The sequence below is a fragment of the Triticum aestivum genome, chromosome 5B, assembly GCF_018294505.1.
Source record: "Triticum aestivum cultivar Chinese Spring chromosome 5B, IWGSC CS RefSeq v2.1, whole genome shotgun sequence".
Taxonomy (NCBI): Eukaryota; Viridiplantae; Streptophyta; class Magnoliopsida; order Poales; family Poaceae; genus Triticum; species Triticum aestivum.
In genome coordinates, this window is record NC_057807.1 from 354,559,567 (window position 1) to 354,567,976 (window position 8,410).

Sequence of the window (8,410 nt, forward strand, 5' to 3'; positions counted from 1 at the left end):
AAATCCTACCGAGTGAAGAGCAATCCTCTCACTCGGGGGCTTAGCTGCAGCCTCGTGCTCGCCTAAGTTGTCAAAATCCTACCGAGTGGTAAGCCAGCCTTCCACTCGGAGGCTTAGCTGCAGCCTCGTGCTCGCCTAAGTTATAAAAATCTTACCGAGTGAAGAGCAACCCTCTCACTCGGGGGCTTAGCTGCAGTCCTGCGCTCGCCTAAGTTACAAAGATCCTACCGAGTGAAGAGCGACCCTCTCACTCGGAGGCTTAGCCGCAGTCCAAGCGCTCGCCTAAGCACAGGCACCTTGCTTTGAACCTGCAAAAGACATTTTGAGCCGAAGGCAATCATATTCAAGCGCCAAATTCAAGTTTGAATCGATGTTTAAAGGAACCGAAAGTGCTCAGGCGGCAAGCCTGTTAAAGTTTGTCGGTTACAATTCCACTCGGCATACCGAGGCAAATTTAAAGTGTCGAGCCAGAAGAAGTTTTTTACCCCTCCTGTGGAGGGCTGGAAGGTGCAACAAATTCATCAAGATCAATTCCGTCGGCGATCCGAGTGGCAGCTGCAAGGAAAGTCTCCATAAAGGACCTGAAGTCGTGCTTCTTGGTATTGGCCACCCGAAGGGCCGCCAGCTTCTCCTCTCGTGCATCTTTGCAGTGGACTCGGGCCAGACACAGAGCGACATCTGCACCACACCGAGCCGAGGACTTCTTCCACTCCTGCACTCGACCAGGGATCGCGTTCAAGCGGGCCATCAGCGACTCAAGGTCATTCTGAAGTGTCTCCTCAGGCCAGAGCGTCGAGTCGATGCGAGATGTGGCGGCCTTCAGCCTTGCGAGATAGTCCACGACAGCTGCGACACGAGACTCCAGTCGGAAAACATCCATGGCAACTTCGTCGTTCACCGGAGAATTGACGGGGTCAAGGTTCGGCTCCAGTCGGCTGGTTTCCTCTTCAAAGTTTTGACAAAATTCTGCAAGGGTGATTACTAAGTCAAGGGGATAGTCGAATGGAAGAAGCCACAGTTGGAAATATTTGCCAAACATGGAGGTTTACCTTCAAGCATAAGAAACAGCTTCTTGGCAAGGCCACTCAGGAAGGCCTCCAGTTCAGTCTTCTTCTCAGTCAATTTGCTGACTTGGTCGGTCAAGGCAGCTTTGTCAGTTCTCAGTCGACTGACTTCCTTGTTGGCAATCCCAAGAGCAGTTTTCAGATTGGTATTGTCTTGTTCGAGCTTGGTGACTGAAGCTAACTTCTCGTCAGCAAGCTTGATCTTATCAGCTAGTTCAAGGTCTTTTTTCTGCTGGGCCTCCCTTACCTTACCTGCAAGTCACAGCGAGGTTAGATGCCGAAACAAGCAAGGGGAAAAGCAGTCGTCAGGGTCTCACCAAACATACCTTCGGTCTCCTCCTTTGCCTTTGTCAGCTTCTCCTGAACCAGCTTCAAGCTCAGCTCGACTTGAGTATGTTTCTGTTCCAGCTCTGAGTAGCGAGCCACAAGATCACAGGAGTTCTGCGAAGAACCAATCGACTAAACGTCAAAAATAATTCACTTCCGAGTGAAAAAGGGAAAAACACACGTTTCTAAGACTACAGCCGAATACAAGCATTCGACCGTAGTCTCGGGGACTACACCCAGTGGGTGCACTCAGCGTGCCCCCACTAATCCTGTCGAAGACAAAGTCGACCAGTCGACCCAAAAAAAAAACAGTGTGCGAGACGCATTCTCTAAGACTGTGATCAACTGCAAGCAGTCGACCACAGTCTCGGGGACTACACCCAGTGGGTGCACTCAGCGTGCCCCCACCGGTTTGCGAGATCCAGTCGACCAGTCGACTGACAGAAAGATTTACATCATAAAGCCTAAGGCCGACTGCCAGCAGTCGACCTTAGCCTTGGGGACTACACCCAGTGGGTGCACTCAGCGTGCCCCCACCGGTCTGCGAAATCCAGTCGACCGGTCGACTGACAGAAAGATTGACATCATAAAGCCTAAAGCCGACTGCCAGCAGTCGACCTTAGCCTTGGGGACTACACCCAGCGGGTGCACTCAGCGTGCCCCCGCTAACACGGAGTTTGTTCGACACACCCAGTGGGTGACTAATATAAATTCCGGAAAAGAAAAGTTTTTGGTAGCATATCCAATAGAGCAAACAGCGGTCGACTGACCTGGACATTGCTTTGGAGGGCAGAACTGGCGTCATAAGCTGCCTGGCTCGCGTCCCGGATGGTCTTCAGCTGCTCCATCATGAGTCCCGCCTGGCTTATCGCCTCCTTCGCTGCGCCAGCTTGGTCCTCTGGGACGTGGTGCGTCGTGAAGAGGGAAGGCTGCTGAGCACTCGTCAGTGGAGTCGCGAAGGTCACCGTGTGTCGAGTGGTGTTCTCTTCCTCCACAGTCAGAATTTCAGGCGCTGGCACATCCTGAGGCACCTTACTGGCGGACGCTTTCCGACTCCTCCTGTGCTTCAGCGGCTCTTCATCCTCATCATCATCAGGAAGATCGATAACAGTGTTGGGTGGAGCTGCGGAGAAGGGTCAGGATCAGAGATCGCGAGTCAGTCGACTAAGAATGGTATTAAGAACATAGTACCTGGATTCGAAGTTGCTGCATCCTCCATCTCGTGGTCATCGGCCCGGGCCGAGGTCTCAGAAGTAGCAGCACTGCAACTCCAAAGGATCAGTCGACTAACCTCAGCGTCGACCAAAGATAAAATTCGCACAAGAATAAGAAAATATGAGCAACACAATTACCCTGATATAGTGGGGATGGACACCTTCATCTTCGGCAGGAGCTTGGTCGGCTTCGATGAGGCCGCCCTGGGCTACTTCGGCGCCTTTTCAGTCGGCGCCGGAGAGGTGGTCCGAGGGCGCTTGGTCGACTGAGTGGCAGTCGCAACCCCCTTACCACGTTCGGTCGAAGGGTCGTGGACAAGCTTCGACCGCCTTTCTGAGCGCGGTGGAACGACCTCCTCCTCCTCTTCTTCCTCGTCCTCGATGTCATCTTCATCACCTTCATCATCATCATCGTCGTCGTCATCCCCTGCAGCATCCGAGTCCCATTCCTCTTCTTCCTGGCTCTCGCCCCCGCTCGCCTCGCCCCCGCTCGCCTCACCTTCCTCAGTCGGAGCTTGTGCCCCATTGGGCATCGAGTACAGCTCGGTGAAGGCCTAGCAGATGCCCAAACAAGGATCAGTCGACCAGTCGGCAAGGTTAGCAGAAATGAATACAACAAGGACACAATGGAAAGCAGAGCAAGTGTACCTTGTTTGGGACGCTGTTGTGGTCAAGTGGAGGAATTCTTCTGGCTCCGCGCGGGTTGTCCCTGTTCCCAGTAACGGCTACCATCCACCTTTCCAGAGTGGCGTCGTCGACTTCTTCTGGATGGACTCTAGTCTCGTCTTCGGGCCCACAGTACAACCACATGCAGTGGCTCCGGAACTGGAGAGGCTGGATGCGACGCTTGAGGAAAACCTCCAAGAGGTCCATGCCTGTCACACCCTCCCGAACCAGCTGCACCACGCGCTCCATCAACATCTTCACGTCGGCTTTCTCCTCCGGAATCAGCTTCAGAGGGGAGGGCTTGTTCACTCGGTCCATGGTGAACGGAGGGAGTCCACTCGACTGCCCTGGCGTCGACTGGACCTGGCAGTAGAACCAAGTCGACTGCCAGCCTCTGACGGACTCGGGAAAGGACATGGGCGGGAAGGTGCTATTATTCCTCACCTGAATCCCCAGGCCCCCACACATTTGGACGACTCGGGTCTTCTCATCCCCTGGGCTCGCCTTCTTCACGGTCTGAGAGCGACACGTGAAGATACGTTTGAACAAGCCCCAGTGCGGTCGACAGCCCAAGAAACCCTCACACATGGACACGAATGCAGCAAGATAGGCAATGGAGTTTGGGGTAAAATGGTGGAGCTGCGCTCCAAAGAAATTCAAGAAGCCACGGAAGAAAATGCTTGGCGGCAAGGAAAACCCGCGGTCGACATGAGTGGCCAGAAGCACACACTCACCCTCTTCTGGCTGTGGCTGCCACTCCTTCCCCAGCAACCTCGCAGCTCCGTGAGGGATCAAGCCCTCGTTGGCCATGTCGAGGAGGTCCTTCTCCGTGATGGTCGACTGGATCCAGTCTCCTTGGACCCAGCCTTTCGGCAGGCGGGATCTGGACGAGGACCCTCTGCGGCTGGTGGATCTCCCCTTCGCCTTCTCCGTCGCCGACGCCTTCTTGGCACGCTCCAGCGCCGCCGTCTTTTCCTTGGCCATGGTCGCCGGTGAGATGCACGAAGGGAAGTGGTGCGGGGGCAAGGGCAAGCACGCTGAGCAGGGAGGAAGGAAGCAGAGGGAGAGAGGGAGAATGCTGAGGCGCAGCGCAGAAATCCTCGCCGGGCACATTTATAAGGCCCCTTCCGAGTGGCTGACATGTGGGCCCGGTCGATCTAATCATATCTGGGAGCAGTTATGAGGACTGGATACGTGGCGAAAAAGGCGGTGCGGAGATCGAGGCGTCTACGCCCCGTCCCATCCGAATGCCGCGGTCTGCCCCGCTTCGCGCGCGCCCCCAAATTTCGCACCCCGCAGAATCTGCGAGCAACAAATCAGTCTGTCAGACGCGGTGTTTCCGGCGATCCGTCGCTCGGAGATCGTCGAAGCTCGAAAGATCACTCGACGCAAAAATAGAATGGATCGAGTCGACCGAAGACAAATTGCTCCCTGTCAACGAAGAGATTCTTTGATCCAGAGCAGCGCACAACTAGAGCGCAAAGGTTAATCGGAAACGACATCAACTCCTTCTTCACTCGAAGCCTCAATCCATTCGGGGGCTAATGATAGGGTTATATACCTAGGGTAGGGTCACGGACCTGTTCCAAGTAACTTACCCTAGGACATCCCTAGAAGAGGTCGCCTTCCAGTCGACCAACGAGGACTCACTCGACCAACGAGGACTCACTCGACTGGCCTGAAGGACTCGACCACGAAGACTCACTCGACCACCAGGAGGTCAAGAGGCACTCTGCACCACAACAGTCTGTAATTAAGTAGACTTTATGATAGTAAAGGCACTTTATGTGGGGCGTTACCAGTAACGCCCCAGACTTAACTCACCTTAAACCCTCTCCTACGTGGGCTGGCTGGGGTCCTGGCGCACTCTATATAAGCCACCCCCCTCCACAGGCAGAGGGGTTCGGCACCTTGTAATCTATACATTCATAATCCACTCGACCGCCTCCGGGCTCCGAGACGTAGGGCTGTTACTTCTTCCGAGAAGGGCCTGAACTCGTACATCCTTTGTGCTTACAACCTCTCCATAGCTAGAACCTTGCCTCTCCATACCTACCCCCCACTCTACTGTCAGGCTTAGAACCACGACATCGGGGGTTTCTCCTGCGATGGGAGTATGCAGGGCATCCATGTTCCTGCGGTGAAGTTCTTCTCTTTGCAGAGAGTCGAGTGGCTCAGGCTGGTACTCTTCGTGGTCTCGTGCGGGGTCGCCTCCGTCGCCTGCCCCACCATCACGGGCGAAGCCAGGGGGGCTGCGAGGCCCATCGACCATCAGGATTTCCGCCGCTGGATCGCTGCTATCGCATTCGGATGCAGTCTCTACGGAGCCAGTCGACAGATCGAACAGGCCGTAGAGAGATTCGTCGGGCTCGATTGCCGCAACTTGGGTGGTGGCCGTCTGGCGAGCCACCGCGTGTCTGACCCACCGTTGAAGCCTCGACCGACCCAAGCGCTTGCGATGGCAGGAGACCGGGAGGGTGGTCGATAGGGGAGTCGACCGATATGGGGTCGACGGTTGCCGCAGCAGAACGCCGCGGACACATGCGCGAAAATGCGTCGCACCGCGGACGGGGAGCGCATCGACGTCGAGTGGAGCCTCCTGGAGCCAGGCGGAGTCGTCGGCGACGAAGGTGAGAGCACCGAGACGAATCTCTCAACCCTCGACCAAAACTCCAGCAGCTACCATGATGAAAGTACTCGGAAGAATCGCAACTTCTCCACAAAATCGCTAAAACACCGGCCCCACGGTGGACGCCAACTGTCGTGGATCTAAATCTGACAGTAGAGTGGGGGTGGGTATGGAGAGGCAAGGTCCTAGCTATGGAGAGGTTGTAAACACAAGAGATGTGCGAGTTCAGGCCCTTCTCGGAGGAAGTAAAAGCCCTACGTCTCGGAGCCCGGAGGCGGTCGAGTGGATTATGTGTATATGGATTACAGGGTGCCGAACCCCTCTGCTTGTGGAGGGGGGTGGCTTATATAGAGTGCGCCAGGACCCCAGCCAACCCACGTAATGAAGGGTTTAAGGTACATTAAGTCCGGGGCGTTACTGGTAACGCCCCACATAAAGTGTCTTTACTATCATAAAGTCTACTCAATTACAGACCGTTGCAGTGCAGAGTGCCTCTTGACCTTCTGGTGGTCGAGTGAGTCTTCGTGGTCGAGTCCTTCAGGTCAGTCGAGTGAGTCCCTCGTAGGTCGACTGGAAGGTGATCTCTTCTAAGGGTGTCCTTGGGCAGGGTACTTAGATCAGGTCTGTGACCCTACCCTAGGTACATGACTCCATCAACACCCCCTTGGCCGGCCCCCTCCTCCTCCCCCCCCCTTTATATACGGAGGAGGGGGGCACCTCTAGACACACAAGTTGATCTTCGTGATCGTTCCTTAGCCGTGTGCGGTGCCCCCCTCCACCATATTCCACCTTGGTCATATCGTTGTGGTGCTTAGGCGAAGCCCTGCATCGGTAGAACATCATCATTGTCACCACTCTGTCGTGCTGACGGAACTCATCCCCGACACCCTGCTGGATCGGAGTCCGGGGATCGTCATCGAGCTAAACGTGTGCTGAACTCGGAGGTGCCATACGTTCGGTGCTTGGATCGGTCGGATCGAGAAGACGTACGACTACATCAACCGCGTTGTCATAATGCTTCCGCTTTCAGTCTACGAGGGTACGTGGACACACTCTCCCCTCTCGTTGCTATGCATCACCATGATCTTGCATGTACGTAGGAAATTTTTTGAAATTACTACGTTACCCAACAGTGGCATCCGAGCCTGGTTTTATGCGTAGATGTTATATGCACGAGTAGAACACAAGTGAGTTGTGGGTGATACAAGTCATACTGCTTACCAGCATGTCATACTTTGGTTCAGCGGTATTGTTGGATGAAGCGGCCCGGACCGACATTACGTGTACACTTACGCGAGACTGGTTTTACCGCCGTGCTTCGCACACAGGTGACTAGCGGGTGTCTGTTTCTCCAACTTTAGTTGAACCGAGTGTGGCTACGCCCGGTCCTTGCGAAGGTTAAAACAGCACTAACTTGATGAACTCTCGTTGTGGTTTTGATGCGTAGGTAAGAATGGTTCTTGATCAGCCCATAGCAGCCACGTAAAATTTGCAACGACAAAGTAGAGGACGTCTAACTTGTTTTTGCAGGGCATGTTGTGATGTGATATGGTCAAGACGTGATGCTGTATTTTATTGTATGAGATGATCATGTTTTGTAACCGAAGTTATCGGCAACTGGCAGGAGCCATATGGTTGTCGCTTTATTGTATGAAATGCAAACGCCCTGTAATTGTTTTACTTTATCACTAAGCGGTAGCGATAGTCGTAGAAGCAATAGATGGCGTAACGACAACGATGCTACGATGGAGATCAAGGTGTCGTGCCGGTGACGATGGTAATCACGACGGTGCTTCGGAGATGGAGATCACAAGCACAAGATGATGATGACCATATCATATCACTTATATTGATTGCATGTGATGTTTATCCTTTATGCATCTTATCTTGCTTTGATTGACTGTAGCATTTTAAGATGATCTCTCACTAAATTATCAAGAAGTGTTCTCCCTGAGTATGCACCGTTGTGAAAGTTCTTCATGCTGAGACACCACGTGATGATCGGGTGTGATAGGCTCTACATTCAAATACAACGGGTGCAAAACAGTTGCACATGCGGAATACTCAGGTTAAACTTGACGAGCCTAGCATATACAGATATGGCCTCGGAACACGGAGACCGAAAGGTCGAACGTGAATCATATAGTAGATATGATCAACATAGTGATGTTCACCATTGAAACTACTCCATCTCACGTGATGATCGGACATGGTTTAGTTGATTTGGATCACGTGATCACTTAGATGACTAGAGAGATGTCTGTCTAAGTGGGAGTTCTTAAGTAATATGATTAATTGAACTTAAATTTATCATAAACTTAGTACCTGATAGTATTTTTCTTGTCTATGTTTGTTGTAGATAGATGGCTCGTGTTGTTGTTCCGTTGAATTTTAATGCGTTCCTTGAGAAAGCTAAGTTGAAAGATGATGGTAGCAATTACACGGACTAGGTCCGTAACCTGAGGATTATCCTCATTGCTGCACAGAAGAATTACATCCTGGAAGCACCG